The sequence below is a fragment of the Ornithodoros turicata genome, chromosome 5 (assembly GCF_037126465.1).
Source record: "Ornithodoros turicata isolate Travis chromosome 5, ASM3712646v1, whole genome shotgun sequence".
Taxonomy (NCBI): domain Eukaryota; kingdom Metazoa; phylum Arthropoda; class Arachnida; order Ixodida; family Argasidae; genus Ornithodoros; species Ornithodoros turicata.
The window spans coordinates 77,925,902-77,943,981 of NC_088205.1; the positions used below are offsets into that span (position 1 = coordinate 77,925,902).

The following is an 18,080-nucleotide window of genomic DNA, read 5'->3' on the forward strand; positions in this document are numbered from 1 at the left end:
CTCCCCTCTGTCCTGAATGCAGTCCCCGTGATACAAAGCGAAGTTAACGCGGTCACCACGAGGCATCTTAAATGTCAAAGCAACACAATTGACGCAAGAGCGCGTGGGTGAAATAGCAAACGCAGCGCAAACGATCCCTCCAAGGACTGCCTAGTAGAGGTCTCCCCATTTTTTCTTCTTTTTTGTTTCAATGAGTAATGGTGATATATGTATACAACCCGATATTTTCACTGAAATCGACAGGGCACTTGGCTCTAAAACTGACGCGCATTTGCATCGAGTCCTACACCAAAGGAAACAACGAAAAGGGGGAACGAAATGCTCGTACAAACATTAAAAACAGCAATGCGACATTCTTTGCGCCTCGGTGGAAGATGCCCCGGCTAAGAATGATTCGAGAGACGTCGAGGCGTCCACTGTCTTATCCTTGTGATTTTTTTTTAATCTTGTAAAACGCTCCTCGAAACACAAAAGCAACAAACATCAAAACAAAACACACGTAACTAATAATCAGAACGTCAACGTCAGATGCACCGACCTAGCAAAAAGCTGCACAGAAAAAAAAAAAGAGAGAGAAGGAAAATAAGAAAAAAAAAACGTACAAAAGGGGGAAACAGTGACCAGAATATACAAACGATGCAGACGACAAAAGGAAAACCAAGAACAAATGCACGTAGCGTCTCTCGGCGGGCCACGCTGCCTAATTCAATTACGTACCTGCTCGCCCGCTATTTTTTCCCCTCCCTTCCTTACAAACAAACGTGTCCTAGTGGGGGGAGAAGGCTGATTAAACGAGAGCGAGAAACGAAGGACACGGCAACAATTTCCGACCGCTCAAAAAACGAGAGAGAAAAAAAACGAAAGAAGAAAACAACAGACACACACACACACACAACGCAGAATAGGCCCGCATTTAGTTCAGAATGCGGCCGCGCCGCGTCGCGTCGCCGAAAAGTCAGAGTGTGCTGCAAATTGATTTGTGATGTCGAAATTAATCGAGGCAATGGCTCGGAAGAAGTGCAAGTTGATTCGACGATTGCAGAAGAAGATGTCATTTTTCAACGGAAATGGTAAAAAAACAAACAGAAAAAACGTGTAATGAAGGAGAGGGAAAAAGTAGAATCGTGTAGCAGTAAGCGTGCAGTCGGCTGGTTTCTGCTTCTTTCTCTCAATCTCTCCAACAGAATCAAGTTAGTCGCCTCCACCTCCCTGAGGGTATACAACCGACAAAACTGAATTATTATTACCCCCGTGTGACCGTAGCTCATTTCGGCCGTGATGCGATTCGAGGAATTTGATTAAATGGCCGCAGACACGGACCGACCGATCTGTCGCCACCAGGACTGAGCCACCCCACAGAAACAACGAGCGAACAATTCATCCACAGCGTTTGCCACGTTTCGCACCGGGGTTCATGTTTACAGACAGGATGGAACTAGATAACATCATTCCTCGCAATCGTGCTTTCCGCGAGTCCTATTTTAAAAACAGAGTCGCAACTAATCTGATGAATGCGGACGTCATCAACCCAAGGGAGATAGAATACATCCTACAATGTGACTGTCTTAACTTTGTATATCTATATGACCGATAGCGCGCGCGCGCGCGGTACCCTCTCTGGGACAGCAAATGAGCTCGAGATTGTGGCAATCACGTCAGTATTCAATATTTTCATCAATTTACTCGAATTAAAGCTGCTGCTGCATACATAATAGGGAGCCACTGATTATTCCACCCAAGCGCTTTGATGTCCCAAAGAATTAATGGGTACCAGCACCCAAAACAATTGAACCTCTGTATGCAATAAGGGGATAAGTCGAAAAATCCCAAAATGAGAAAAGGGGGCCTGATATGATTGTCCGTCCCATTGACACACATGCATTTCCCGTTTTTTACCATGCTGTAGCGGGCCAACAAATCGCAATAAGGTCCTAAGTTTTCATTGGCAGGTGCATACTGGTACGTAGATGTCATTGCAGCAAAGATAGTAAAAAAAGGATAAGTCGACTTATCCCCTTATTGCATACAGAGGTTCAATTGTTGTTGTTTTCGCCATGCACAGTGCCGACGACAGTTTAGTTTCTTGGGGCCCCCAAATGCGCCTTGCGCATCCTATTATAAAACTTCTTATCGATTATTTTTAATCAAACACTCGCTACTCCGGATAGCGCACTGAAGCCTATTCTTACTCTTCAGACATTCTACTGAGATGCTAACAAAAGGCATATCGCTTTGCAGTACTAGAGTAACAGAAGGCCGACCACCTCAACGAAACTAAACACTTATTTCCGAATCCCCTTCTTTGAACACCTCCTAATCACTGCATCGACGTCGACATATAAAAAAGATGGGCTCATTCAAATGTTTAAAAAAAGAAAGAAGAAAGAAAGAAAGAAAGAACCGCTGCGTAGTCGACCACAAAATAGGTAGCCGTGAAGCAGACATAAAATGACGTCCGCATGAACAAAACAAAAAAATCCCCGGGGGGGTGACAGATTTCCTTTGTTCCGCGATCGTCAGCGGAACGGGATTTTGACTACAGCAAGGCCAAAAGTAGTCGGAAACTTCAATTAAAGCTCGCCGACACAAGGAATATGGGAAGCGAGCTTTTACGGCGAACCTCGAATCCACCCGTGTGGTCCCTTCCTCCTCCTCCTCCTCCTCAAAGATAGGGGAAGTATAGACGGTATATAGATGTTTTACAAACAGAATTGTCTCACGAAGATGGAACTTTCTCAATGTGTGTGGGCGAATATGTCCTTTTGAGTTAGGTTTCCTTTCGCTCTCTCTCTCTCTCTCTCTCTCTCCTTTACCCGTCTTTCCCAGACTATTTATCACTCTTCAATCCGTGGGTGAGAACTATGTGAAGGTTCGCTTCGGTCGGGTGGCGAAATGTCAACGTGTTTACGACGGGGTAATCTGTGCTCGCGTTCACCTCAAGGGCGTTTCGAAATCCAAAAAGTGCAATTTATCTACAATAGGTAGGGAAGGCTTCTAGCAATAAATCTTCGCAGTAACGTAGCAGCAGTAAGGAATTCAAAAGCAATTCAGCATTATTAAATTGCCGTACTTGACTCGAACGAGGCTACACACAAGGCAGATATTCCAGCGGCATGGTGGTAGCCAGGGTCGTGCTGCAGACTGGGAGGTGATACGGGTTCGAATCCTACCACCGGCTGCGCTGTCTGAGGTTTTCCCCTGGGTTTTCCGAAGACTTTTCAGACTAATGTCGGTCACAGTTCTCCTCTCGAAGTCGGCCCAGGACGCATACTAAGCCCACAGTCCCCCACTCCTTCCTGCTGTCCTCTCTCCATCTGTCCACGTCTTTACGTCGCTCATATAGCCACAGTTGCTTCGCGGCACTAACACAGAACAAACAAAAAGAAAACAAACTTCTTGTCCGTCTCAACACAGCCGTCTGGTTTACTAAATTGAAACGGATTGATTGATTGGATTGATTGACTATAAAAGAAAAAAGATGACGTGTACAAGACGACGACGAAAAGGACGTACTAGTACTGAATACTGTGGCCAGTTCGGTATAGCGTTGAACATCGTAAGGCAGGAGAAAAACTATACGACAGGACAACGCAAGATGACTCTGAGAGTTGTTAGAGGCAGTTATCTCGCGTTGTCCCGTCGTATAGTCTTTCTCCTGACACCGACACAGTGTTGCTGAAACACTCCTCGAATTATGTGCGACTTCCACGGCGTTGTTTAAAACCGGGATCGCCGCCTAGCTTACGCAACGAACGATCTTCGCAATCCCGCCAACACACGCACGCAAGAGACGATGGAGCTTGCTACACCCTGATTCGACAAAGGACTTTCGTCCGAACGTCCCTCGTCAACGAAGCTTAAAGTGGCTAAATCGCCCCATTTAAAGAACCGTATTCATTACCATAGCCTCCATCTGTTCTTCATCTGAGACAAAGACTCCCGTCTTATGCATTCTTTATTCATAAGCAGCGTCTCTTTAATCACCGTTTCTCATCTCCACTTTCAAAGCACCTTTTTCTGCTTTTTTTTTTTTTATCGCTTACGCTTCTGCACAGCAGTTTCATAAGAGGGAAAGTATGACGGCTTTCAAAAAGGAATGACGTCATGGGGGGCCTTATTAATGCTGAAACCAAACATATAAATTTTACTGCTTTAAATCAGCCTCGATGGCGAAGACACGACTGCGAGGAGTGGAAGCTCTCTGTTTCGTTAGAGCGGAAAACTAAATAAAAACGTGAGTGAATAAATCTAAGAGAAGTTCACGAAGCTCGTCGGAACTGTGTTGCGCATCGGAGCGAGGAATTATTGATTGAAGCATAGGTGAGCAAGGGACGGGGGCGTAAAGGAGACATCTATCGATGGATACATCGGCGATTGAGCGGTGGACGAAATGTCTTACTTGAACGCCGGGGCATTTTGTGAAGACAAGGACGCACTCGGAGGGGGTACGTGTTTAAAGAGGATATACATGTAGTGCAATGACATACATGGGGAGGGGTGACGTCGCGGATAAGCGTGTGAATTGGAAGCCATAAACTTTTTGGAAACTTTTGTACGTTTTTTTTTTCGTCGTTCGTTTCTTCGTATATGTTGTTGTAGATATAGAAAGTTTTGATCAATGGATAAAATGGTGGAATGTTTCTATATGCCTTTTTTTTTTTTTTTTTTTCTAAGCGTTCCGTGGGCCTTTTTTTAACGTCTTCTTCGGACGTTGTTCCCTATGTTTGAAATGCGAGTTTCAAGAAGAAGCGAAAGTAGATTTTAGACACGGTTCCGTCCAGCATCTGGGCTTCACTAAGTTTCTTGAAGGTGATGCGAAGCAGTGAAGCTGCAATGTAAAAAGAAGAAGAAGAAAAAAAAAAAGATATATTCGATCAGAATTATTGGATAATAATTTTCGTCACAATTGCGCTCATAGCTTTTTGGTAAATTAAAATTTAAAATCACGGGCAACACTGTGACGAGGACGCCACCAACTGCGCACTGCTCGTGAAGTACGTACGGCGTTGCAAAACTACATTGCATGCGCATAACACTGGGTCTAAAACAAAAGAAGTCAGCTACGAAAGTCATAATGGGCAGCAAAGCCAGTCTGGAACACAGATCACGGTTGACTAACAAATTGGGGATTACTTCCCACAAGACGGCGCCCCGGTCCATTTTACAGCCAATTTTACTTGCGAATTCACAATATTTTGCCTTCCCTATCACAATATAACTTGTGCTGGGTTTACAAGCAACAAGCTGCCAAACTACGTCGCCCACATAACCTTTCTGTCTGCTTCTTCAACTGCCATCCGCCATATGTATCCGCAAATTAATCCATCCTACGCGAGTGGTGCTGCGATCGGAACCCAACCAGGCACCCTAAAACCCAACGGAGGTTCCACGTGCTCTCACAAACACGATCGAAGCCGCTTTACAACCGCTACATATCGGCACCCCAAGCAACAAAGGCTTAAACGAAGGCCGAAGTATACGACGACGCCAACTGCTAAGACGACATGCAAAGAGATGAGAAGCCCAGTTATGCAATGTCGTTGGTTTCAAATTGCTCGACTCGTTCTCTTCGGCTACAGATACGCCGCAAAAGACATGGAGACCAGAACCCATAGGGACGCGTTACATTTAAAACTTGTCCCGGCTCTGACAGCAGCTTCTTCGGTCCATCTTCTATCACCTCACCAAAGACCAGACTCACTTCCCATTGTGGCCGAAGCAGTGGGAAAGTGGATATTCGGCAATGATGCTGCCCAAAGTATACACCATGTTGTTGAAAAGTCAAGGACCGAACAATGGAGATAGCCATTGAGCCGCTCACACACAATGCCGTAAAACTGGATTTATCAATTACTTTCTTGTATTTGTATCACGCAAGAAGTACTGCGCATTTTATGAACAAGACAAAGGAAAGTACGACATATTGCGCAAACAATACAAATGCGGCCCTAAAAATAGATAGGTACAACGCAAATTCATTATTCGTTTGCAGTGCACGACCTTTTGTTAAACGCTCAAGTGTGCGGCTCGCCGACACACCAGAGTTTTACAATTATCACGAGAACGTGACCTCTCACCCACACGTTCACCACCCCTCCCACGCAAGAAATAAATCCATCTGTGACGTCACGTCATTCTCCGTGACGCCATAGTCGCCCCCATCGACAAAACCCTAGTCCTCCTACGCAAAAATCTACGTCACAGCGACTCATCCATTCGAAATAGCTAACATTCCTATTACAGAATGCGCCCTCTTGCGCATCATCGAAATATTCGATGTTTCGCAAACGACGCGGTATGTTACTTACATGGTTTCTCGATGTGCACCATTGTACCATCCAAAGGTTAATCCGCGTGGAATGTCGGAGAGCTGTTTCTAATCGGAAGTGTAAACACACTATCAGCACACTGTATCCATTCTTCTCTGTTTGCAGACGACAATATATCCCTGGGTGTGAAATTCCAACGGCGTAAAGCTCGTTCAACACAGCCCTTTCCGATGCACCAAGAGTCGTTTCTCACAACACGTCCCAGGTAGGAACACAGCAAATATATCAGCAAACAAACAAGAACTCCATCACGCAAAACAACAACAACAAAAAGGCAGACGAAAAACCACGTCGACGACACACACGTCAGGGGGCAGCACCGAGCGACCAAGCGGATGCAACGATTTGGCGCGAGAACCACTTCCGGCCGCTTCAAGCACGCGCTGAACGTGAAAGCAGACGATGCATTTCAAAACTCCGTCGTCACCGGGTCACAGCCGTCGTTGAAATCGAAAACAGACGACGCGAAGATTCGAAGGTTCCTGCAGTCGACGAAGCGAGCGGGCAACAAAACGACATAAAAACTCCGAGCAGCACAGTTGCGCGTCGCGCCCTCTGAAGGACTTTTTCTTCTTTTTTTGAAAGTGGCGCCGTGAAGCAGACACACACAACGTCATGGGCACGGTCTCGCGGACTACGGACTGAGACAACCCGCGTTGAGTCGTTCAGTTGCTCTCGCTCTCTCTGGAGCGGAGGGAAGCGAGGAGGAGAAAAGCTGCCGTTGCTAGGCGACAATACAGCGGCAACAGAGGTTGGGAAAGAGAGCGAAATTCTCCTGGTGAGAGGTGCACGCACCGCCAATGAACTCGCGCTCACCGTTTACTGATCGTATCAGGTTTGCCTCAACGCTGAAGGGTTACGACTTTGGATTTACGGCTTACAATCAACCTAAGCACCGGTGTTTGTAGATACAAAAAAAAAAAAAAAAAAGACAGTGGATTCAGCGCGGACGTGCCGAAGTAGGCATTGTTCGAACGTTCCTTTATGGGAGTTAATGGGGGAGAAGACAAACAAGCACAACAATAATTTCAATTTCTTTGTTGTTTTAAAGTTTTCCTGTGCTTGAAGGTGAGACGATATTTCAAACGTCGTGTTCTCCTCTCCCTCGCAATACTTTTAATCATAGCAGCTGCACTAGTATATAACACTCCATTTGATGGATTTGTAACTTTAACATTCGTTGAAAAGAATCGGACAGCTGGGTTTCGTCGCCATCTAGGGCCTATCAGAAAGCAGGATGAAGTGACGTGCCTTAAATATTCCCGTCAGAGCCAATGGAAACGCGACAAGTAAACGCGTCAGCGCAAGACCAACAATGCAAGGTCGGCTTCATTTATGACGCCGTACCGTTCTGCATATCGTTTGCGTATGTATTCTCCGAGCTTAACGATACGTCGAACAATTCCGAACAAACGCAGGACGAAGCCCAGACGGAGCATGAATAATGCCGTTGAGCAACATGATCTAGTCTATTCTTAACAGATCGCGTTACGCCATGTATTGCTTCACACTACCCGACTAAACACAGCCATCTTAACCCATTCCTTTTGGAAAACAGAAAACAAAGAGACAAAAATTTGATTAGCGGCGCCGGTGTTTCGAAACGCCGACCATACATCAAATAAGTGTCGCAAAATATCGTTGCCCAACCGAAATGTTTCGCACAGCGCCGGAAACTACGCCCTTATAATGGCGTAGCTTTCGCCAGCAGACGAACGCTAGAAAAAGAAGATTTGTTGCTCGGAAAGCGACGTTAGACACTCCAACAACTTTTTCTCTCATTTTAATGAACTGAGAATAACCGAATCGTGCCCGTACTGAGATTCTCGAGCAAATAATGTACGGTTGCCATGTCCGCGCGAGCACAATAGATCTCTTCGCGGGACGGGACGTAATTTATCGGTCACAGATTTTAAGCGTAGTAGGCATTATGCGCGCGTCCGTAGCTAAAGGGGCCAAGACGGTCGCCGATTTTTTTTTCTTTTTTTAATTTTCTTAGTTATGCCTGCGTCGCGTTGGACAAATAATAAGAAAAGATACCGCGTACAATGTATTCCGCGACAAGGTTCGATGTAGGTGTATTAAAGAAAAACGTATATCGTCGAAGCACGAAAGGGATAGCTTGCGTTTGAGAAAGACGGGAATGTTGCCACATCCACGGAGAGTATATCAAACAGAAACGCTTATTCGTTGCGTAAAAACTGCCGTCAGAAGGGAATGGTTTGAAAAGGGGCGGAAGGTGAATGTGGTCGCCGTCTATAACATAAAATGAGACGGGGCAGATACTGGATGATAAGCGCGACCGAAAATTTCGCAGACTTCTCAGAAACACTGTTCGAAAACTTTTTTTCTTCTTTTTTTGCATGGTGGAACGTGATTTTGTAGGATTTCTTCTAGTAATATAAATTAAGGATGTCTAAAATCCTTGGTTTGATCTAAACATCAAACGATCTCCCTCAGTCTGGAGCAGTCAACGGAGCGTGAGCTTTGAGTGAACCGATGGAAAAACGGACACAAGGAAGGAGTGAGATACAGGAGGGTGTCTTATTCTCTGTCCTGGGTCGACTTCCCGGGGGAACTGGGCCGACATTTGCCTGGTGGAAAACCCCGGGTGAAATTTTCAGACACCACATTGCGCGGCGGGACCACTGGCACTTCTGTCACAAATCCGGCTAAGATGCTTCGAAGGGGGGGAAAAAAATCGAATAAAACACGATCTGTCGATGGAGACATCGCGGGACAGAATTCACTGGCAGTCAGATATCAACTGCAAATAACTGTCGACGCTATCGACTTTAATCATCATAGAGAGTCATAAGACTGCGGTTTTCGGTTTACAACGCCGAAGAATACCGCGAGCACAGGTGTTAATCAAAACGCGCACTCAACGTGAAGAACGCGATTAACCGCCGAACTGCCTGACAATAGGACACAGCCACCTGATTGCCTCACTTCTCGACGGTGTAACACAAAGTTCGGTCGAAAGAAAACAGCTGTCGTTGAGACACAATGCGATGAATCCAGACAATTTCTACGAAGCTGGATACGTGGCGGCCCTTTGGGAAATTGTATTTTCGCAGAGAGCGTTTCAAAGCGTGCGCGTTTAAAACGCGAGGGACAGGAACGGCAGGAAATGCGAAGAAAAAGTAGTGCCTTCGAATAAGCGGAACATGGGGGGCGTCAATCTGATATAGCGCGAGCTCTAATTGCTACCAGACGCGAAAAGAAAACGAGGCCGCGCATCGAGCGACAGAATGGAAGCAAGCGACTGCTTCTCGATTGAAGGGTTATTTAATTGTGACGCTAATTTCCATGCTTACAAAAAAACGAAACGACTCCAAATGTGAGATGGTCGCGACTTTAAGTTACGCTGGAAACTGATTAAATGATCCATATGCGGGCCTGCAAAGTGGGAAAGCCTTGACACATTTTTAGTACCGGTATACTTCGTTACTTTTTTTTTCATTCCACGCGATACTACATTTATTTTTCTTTTCTGCACAATTTCACCACACAAAGTTCAGAAGTATTTCGTTCCACCCTTACAGAATATCCTCCCCCCCTCCAACAACAACAAAAAAATAATAATAAAAACTACGTATCCCGGAAACATCATCATCGCCTACGTCAACCCTTCACTAAACTTCCTTACCAAACCTACCCCCCCAACTCATTCTCCATCTCAACCATCTTCACGCACGCATCCAAAATACGAAACTTTTCAACCAACTCCACCGATACATACGTGCCCTATCTCGCAAGGAGGAGGATATTATGCTCTCGAGCTCATCTTACCAGAAACCACGACTTCCGGCATAAAAAAAAAAAAAACGCACATGTGCGACAAGAAGAGCACATCAAGGACTCTAGCAACAAAGGTATAGAAAAACGAGTCTGCCTCACAGGGGGCGGGCAGGTGTTACAGCAATCAAAGGGTCGCGGAGGGGAACCGACGGCGAATCGACTTTAAGCTTGCGCGAGTCCCATTTGCCTCTACGTCAAAGAGCCACTCGAGCACGAAAGAGACAGTCGTTCATTTGCGCGCAGTGTCTGCTCAGGTAATGAGCACGACGTTTCGGTTCGCAAAAACCAACAGTCTCTCTTGAGGTGTCATCACGAGAGCTCGAGGTGAAGGTTCTCGATGCTTCCCTGAAAGGTCTTGCAGGGACGGCGTTGCTCACTGCGAAGGAACAACCAAGTTGTGACGGCTGGATAGTGAAATCTTGTTTATTAGAAAATTGCTTATGTCATGTTCGTATTTCTTATTAAAGCTATAGATTTCAGGGTCTGCCGCGCAAGTGCATCCGTGGCTTTATAGGGTATAATAAATAATATAGGGTATAATATAGAATAATAATGTCCTAACGTCCGTGATCGGATTCGTACGTCCGATGAACATCCCTCAGATGTCCAGCGCGGTTGAAGGCAATATCCGTATAATGTCCAATATGGATATCCCTGGGAATGCCAAATATGGCACGCTGTAATTCGTGAGTGCCGCGCACCGCCATGGTCGGCCGCAAAGCAAAATCTGTCATAGAATCGCAACGAATTTGGTTACTTATCGGTCCTAGCAACATTCAGTAAGAGCTGGCATTATTGTCTCATAATGGGCTCGCACAAAGTGTACCTGTAGATTTAAAAATTCCTGCGAAAATATCAGATGCAGGGCTACAGAAGAAATCGGAACCGAAACTGTCTTTGTGTCCGTGTGACTATAAATTATACGTATTTTGCAAAACAAGCCAAGCTAAGTATAATTCTAAAATTATACAGGAATATTTTTGGTTCCCTTCTACATATACTGTCCAAATTTATTTCCAAGTTCTACGTAATGGCCTTGCGAGCACTCGAGGTACTCACATAAATAAACAAACAAATAAATAGCCCTCCGCATAAACACCAAAAACAACTAGAGTAGTAATGTCCATAGAACATCTCTCCATCGTTAGTTCATTGTCTCTGTGGATGTCCGTCGGACATCCTTGCGGTATCCTAGTCTCTCTCTCACTTGGACCTACATAATACACGTTACGGACGAAACGCATTATCCGCAGGATATACAAATATCCGGTTTCGGACATACATCAGATATCCATAGGACTGCCTGGCGTTGCTGGGGGTCACGTGAGCTGTCGCGTGCCACCATCGCGTGATCGCTCGCGTGTCTGCCGCACGCAGTAATTGTGCAACGACCACGGTAACAATCCGAAAAAAAAAAAAAAAATGTCAGAAAAATTATCGACTTTTTCACGAAATTTTCACGATATTTCACGAAACATTACTAAGTTCTAAATGAAAATTTAATAGCATTTCATTTCGCGAAATATTAACCGCTGTCAATGGACCTATAAGGCCATCAAGACCTATCGGATGAAAACACGTCTGCGCGATGACTGAAGGTGTAGCCACTTTCTTTTTACTTATTTTTTATTTATCCCCTCTTGTTTATGCGTTATTCATTATGCTCTGACCAGCTCCCGCGGCACGGTGGTTAGGATGATCGCTTCCCACGCAGAGACTGGGATGTGACACGGGTTCGAATCCTGTCACCGTCTGTGCTGTCAGAGGTTTTCCCTGCGTTTTCCGTGGACTTTCCAGACGAATGTCGTCACAGTTCCCCCTGAAGTCGGCCCAGGACGCATACTAACCCACGCCCCTGTCCCTACTCCTTCCTGCTGTCCTCTCGCCATCGGTCCACCTGTGTACTATGGTAAACGCACTGAAGAACGCAGGCTATACTCAAACAGGGGCGAGCGAAGTAGCCGTACACATTCCTTCCGTCAAAATTAGCGTTCATGATGTCAGCGAGGGTTGGCACGGTTGGACCTGTTGTATCTACGCACTCCAGCAATTTTTTTTTTCTTCTTCTTCTTCCGGGCGAAGAAAGCGAGAATCTGTGTTCCTTCTTTCAATTTATTTTATTTCTCGCGCTCGTTAAGAAGGGGAAGGCCGCATTAAGTCTCTGACGGGTGGGTGTTTTTCGTCCTTGGCAGTCAACGCATCGGCGCCGTGGATTGGGACGACCCACACTCGTCGAAACGATTGCGCGCTGAACAAACAAATAAAGCAATCTAGCCGTGTTTGTAAACACAGCAAGGATTTGTCGAAACCCTCGGGAAAGGAACCGTTATGAGGCCCCTTTGTGACGATATTGCGCCGCTGTCTGTTGAAGTCAAATATATATATATATAGTGCGAGCTCTCCCTTTCCGATCAATAAAGGACGGTGTCGAGAGAGAGAGGAGGGAAATGTGGAAAAGTACCGAAAGTTAAAACGTCTTAGCTATACGCTCGCTTTTAGCCTGCCATTAATGTCGACGACCGAATATGGCAGCCGTCAACAAAGACGCCGGGAGGTTTTCAGGGCACGTGCGGTAATCACTGCGCCACGTTCGCAGGACAAACTGAACGTGCTCTTGAACTCAAAAATTTTGGTAGACGACTGCCCTGTAAGCGACACCTGGTGACGTGTTAGACAACGATCGCGGTTTTAGCTGTGGGTTCGACCCTTTCCTGGGTCTAGCCCTGGCAAGGTAATGTTCATAAGTTGTTCGCTGCTACGCAAATAAGATGCGCAATATAAAATAAACCCGGAGATAAATAAAATAAATAAAAATAAAATGAATCAACTTGAAACGGGAAAAAGTATACAGCGTTTTTCGCTTCTTATTTTTTTATGTTAGCGCCGCGAAGCAACTGTGGCTATAAGTGGCGCACAGACGTGGACAGATGGAGAGAGGACAGCAGGAAGGAGTGGTGGATAAGGGGGTTAGTATGCGTCCTGGGCAGACTTCGGGAGAACTGTGCAACCGTCAGTCAGTCTGGGCGTGAAAGGCGTTCATCCTAACCAGTATGCTACGCGAGCTGGAATGTACAGTGAACCCTCGTTAATATGACCCCCGATAATCTGACATACGCACTTTACGACCATACTCCTGGGGAACAATACAGTGAAACCTCTGCAAGTCCCCCCCCCTCGTTAATATGACAATTCCGCATTATGACCAGAATTCTCGGGAACGACCACGGTCATAATAACGAGGGTTCACTGTATACGAGTTCCTTTTCTCGTACATTCCCAGGATCTCCTCCCTTGCAGAGCTGCAATTTAAATTCCGTGTCTCCTCGAAACAACGAGGTCATCTGAAGCGTTTTTGTACATCACGAAGAAATCCTTACGCTTTCGAAAACGAAGTTTACACACTTCTATGACCAGCAAGGCCATTTGAGAGCACTTGCTATCAAATTTCTTGTCTTCCGCTCCACTACGCTGCAGTCAAACATCCGCTCGCTGCAGATAAATGAAAAGCCCGAGACGCCGACGGCACGAATGCACGCTACCAATCGGCCAGACGATCCCCTTTTCCCCCCCTGAACGGCGAAGGGCAAGGAAAAAAAACGCGCCTCGGAATTCGTTCCAAAATATCGAGGGGCCACAACTCTTTTACGTCTATAAATTTCACGCGGGATCATTCTCTTTCTGAATTGTTCGAAGCGTTCTCTTCTGCGTCATTTAGGGTTGCCCCATATCCTCCATGTTTCTCATTGCAGGAAGAACCGTGCTATGCCTAGTCTTTATCTAGTAACAAAGAACGAAAAAAAAAAAAAACGAGGAAAAAAAAAACTTAGGAAGGCATAGCGAATTTTGGAACATAGAAAACATTTATTTTCTACCGAGACCGATTTCGTCTAAAATAATGATAATAATAATAGATAATAATGAGAAGGGGCCACAAAGCTTACAGCGTGCGTAATTAAAATTACGTACGCTGTAAGCTTTCTGGCCCCTTCTCCAGTGATCTGCCGATAGAATAGGAACTTATCAGTCATCTATATCTTATCAGCAGTCTAATACCCCCTTCAAACGGCCAGCCAAAGATTTTTATAATCCCCCCGCGCCGTTTTGCCAAAAATGAAATACTTGCAAAGAAAAGAAAAAATGATTCTCCCCCCCCCCCTCCCATTTCCATGAGTAAAGACGCGTCAATTTATTTCACCCGCTCAGTTCACACGTAATTTAACTTTAGTTTTGAGGATACCCGTACATTCCACCCAGAGCAACTACGGAAACGTTTAGGACACATAGAGGATACCACCTTTTTTTCGCGTCCACCAATCATAGCCTCTGTCGCGCCACCTGCTTGAAATCGACAGAACTACAGCCCATGCCTGTGACGTCAGCAAGCTTTTTTTTTTTTTCCCCCACAGCAGAAATTAAAAAGTACGCGAGCGACCAGCCATGCTCGCTAGCTGTAACACATGCAACGCAAAATCGAAAAAAAAAAAATTCAATGCTGCACGCCGCATAATACCATTCCATCGCTCTTGGGACAAAATATAAGAGTTGCGAGTTAAAGCAAACAAACAGAACGAGATGAGCACAAAAAAAAAGAAAAAAGAAAAGAAACAGAAGAAAAAGAGGGGGAAAGCAGACGATCTAACATGCAACACAACAAAGGCGGCCACCTGGCGTTTCAGAGTATGCGCACAACCCTGGAGACTCTATATACTCTCAATGCTGGTAATGAATAATGACACGCATTCCCTTCATGGTCTTTCACCGAGAGAGAGAGAGAGAGAGAGAAGAATCGTCGGGCGAGAAAGGGGAAAAATAAACAGGCAACCCCATTATTAGACTGCGCCGACAAACAAAAGGGAAGAAACGAAATAATCATCTTTCCCTAACGAGAAACGCATAGGCGGGAAGATCGGCGAACCACACCGCCGGGCACTCCGAAAGCGATACAGAGAGATTAGACATTTAATATACAACTTGGAGTGGCAACGGCTGACCTCTCCGCGCACCTGCGAATTCCTTTCCGCGTCGAGAAGGAAAGATCAGCGCAACACGACTGCAAAACAGACGCGCGTGAAAACGAGTATTGCGAAACGCGTATGGTGGGAACATGAACACATAATACAGTCAAACTCTTTTATAGCGAACACCTTTTTAACGAAAGTACCACTACAGCAAAATTTTTTTGCGGTCCCGCTGGAGCCTATAGGTCCAATAATGGACATCCTTTTTAACGAGAATACCTTTACTGCGAATTTTTTTTGCTGTCCCCTGAGTTTCGTTGTAAAGGAGTTTGACTGTATGCGGTTTTTTCGTTCTTTTTTCGAAAAGGAGCAGATCGACGTTTGTTCCGCGAATTACTGATGAGACTTCTGAAACTACAATATTAATATCGTAATAAATATAATATTAAGTTGGGGTTTTCACGATAACGGACAACTTGACTCGTATGCAACACACCACAGTGGGCGTGGATCGATGTTGGTCTCGCGCGTCAGTATTGTAGGGGACACGGTTTACTAGAATCAGAACTCTGTGGTTTATATCGTATCGAATCTCCAGGTGTTGCAAGACTATTTCTTTCGAGTAATAACCTTTTCCGTGACTTTCATCTTTAATTTCTTAGGCAACTTGAGGCTTTGTATGTATTTGTCCCTTCTATGTTGTTCCAGCCTCAGAACATCAGTTCTTTCATGACAGGCGATGTTAGCTAACCGTGTCCCCAACAGTACGTGTGAAATGACAACCCGATACAGTTCAAAAACGTTTTCAATTAATAATACGTAGCCGGCAAGGCTAATCAACGAAGCGACGCCACCTCATAACAACAGACAAGCACTCGGTTCACCACTGGGATTTTCCATTCGAATGTAATTATGGCGAGGACTGAATACTCTTCCTTCTCTCCACATAAACGACACGACAAGTCATCTTTCAAAACCGGAGACGTTGCGCAAGCCGTCCCCGCCAACGCGCTGCCACGACCGAACAGCGACCACTACATCGTTGCTCGCATATTACGACAGAAATAGCGGTATGATCCGTCCACGACATCCTGCTGTTCTTTTCAATTGAGGACTCAGTGAATGAGCCCTTGTCGGACGACACAACCACATAATCGTTAGCTAGACTATACATACAGAATCCCAACCGACTACCCTTACTCGTCTTATGCGCAACGACAGGCGGTTTGGAATCGCCGCACATCAGCCGTGATTGATCACGGGGGCTCTCCACCCTCCCTCTAAAAAAGAAAAAGAAAAGTACATCTTTTTTACTGCTCTGCTTTGCTTTTTTTTTTCTTTGCGCGCGACCGCTTCGCTCTGGTGAGCATAGTGGACATTTGGCGGTCAATTCACCAGCACCGGTTGTCGCCAAGGTGCAAAACCGATATGGGGGGGAGCGAGGGGGGCACCGGAAGACGTGGGAGGGGAGATCCGGAGTTGAACAAACCCGGACGCGACTGCATTCCCACGTCTCCCCCGACTGAAGAGTTCATGTGGGCTAATATCGTTTGGCACGCGCACTGGAACTCTCATGGCGCAACATGCATGTGGACATTCATTGTGCGAACGGCCAGACGGTTGCATTAGGCATTCGTGGTCTTTCTTTTCTTTCTTTCCTTCCTTTCTTTTTTTGTAAGCTGCCAATATTGGGTCGTGCGGCATTATGTGGTGGCATTTTGTGGCGCGTCGGGTGTTTAATGGGGAACGTTGAACGTCGCTCTATGGAGCGTGTGGTATCGAGGTAAGGTTAGAGCTTATTTAGTGACTCTAGGAAAGGTAAACTGCAGATTAGCGTGTGGTCGGTGGACCAGGAAGTGAGGAGGATAGAGAGGGCAGAATCTCTCCCCCCTTTTCCGTGAATCTTGGTTCAACAGTTGGACAATCAACGGATCCAAAGGAGTGCGGGTCCTCAATATTCTTCTTTCAATAAGGCTGTGGAGCTCAACCTGGGCTTTCACGCGAGGCTTAGCAATGACGTTATTTTCTCTCTCTCTCTCGCGCGCGCGCGCATGTTGTTTTGCACTGCACCGCAGTTCCTTTATCTGAAATATTTCCCTATTCTTTAGTTGAAAAACGGGAGCACAATAGAAATGACCTCTCTTCCCTAGTTGATTACGAATTAGTGACACATATGCATCGGTAAAAATTACACCTTTCTCGACAAAATACAAATCATCTATACCTTCGTTCTATTCATTATCCATTTAACCAATTTTCCCCTTCGTTCGTTTAACGTGCCACACAAAAACCATTCATTCCCTCAACTACAGAATGTCTCGATCCTCACCGCTCGCAACCGTTTCCGATATCAATACATCCACAAAGATCAGCCGCAGCGCTTACACCCCAATACCCCCCGGACACATCTCCCCACAATAGTGCTCCCTTCAACCCTTTCCCCGTTCTTCCATTCACGGACTGTCCTTACAATCCTTCACGCGACAAGGGCACACCCGTAGAAAAGCTTCCTTCAACGGCAGAGCGCCTCCTGCCGAGGTTTTCCTTTCTTCTTCCCCGGGCATCATCAAAAAAAAAAAAAACGTAGGGACACATCGGCTGGGCCTAACCAGTGTAACGCAGGCATTCCCATGGTTCGTGGCCCCGCAACCATCTATTACTTCGGCAGCAGAGGAGGAGGAGGAGGAGGCCTATTGTGAACGGACCATCAATTACGGAGAGTTGTTCTTTAACGACGCGACAGTCTCATTATCGCCAACACGCAAACTTCACCTTTTCCACTCGCCATATACATGCATGATTTTTCCCGCATGATACGTTCCGTTGGCGTGTGCGAGCATGACCATTCCATCATGTGCAAAGTTTACATCGATCCTCGATGATACCTCTGAGTGGACGCTGCGTGGACGCGTGCGCACAAGATGACAATTTTAAGTCACGCACACAAGGATTGTCCTAGCCTAGTAAAAACGCCGTCATTTAGCAGTAG

At 45.8% G+C, this 18,080-nt stretch overlaps 1 protein-coding gene and 1 long non-coding RNA gene across 6 annotated transcripts in view; one reads left to right on the forward strand and one right to left on the reverse strand.

The window, feature by feature from the left end:
• The window catches only part of LOC135394873 (AF4/FMR2 family member 3-like), a 161,811-nt gene that overhangs the window by 27,798 nt on the left and 115,933 nt on the right, over positions 1-18,080 (reverse strand). The gene's annotated exons all lie outside the window — the stretch shown is intronic.
• Positions 1-18,080, forward strand: part of LOC135394874 (uncharacterized) — a 28,693-nt gene that overhangs the window by 3,071 nt on the left and 7,542 nt on the right. The window contains exon 2 of the long non-coding RNA XR_010422977.1: positions 6,435-6,534. This is a non-coding gene — a long non-coding RNA (uncharacterized LOC135394874). The remainder of the gene's footprint in view (positions 1-6,434; positions 6,535-18,080) is intronic.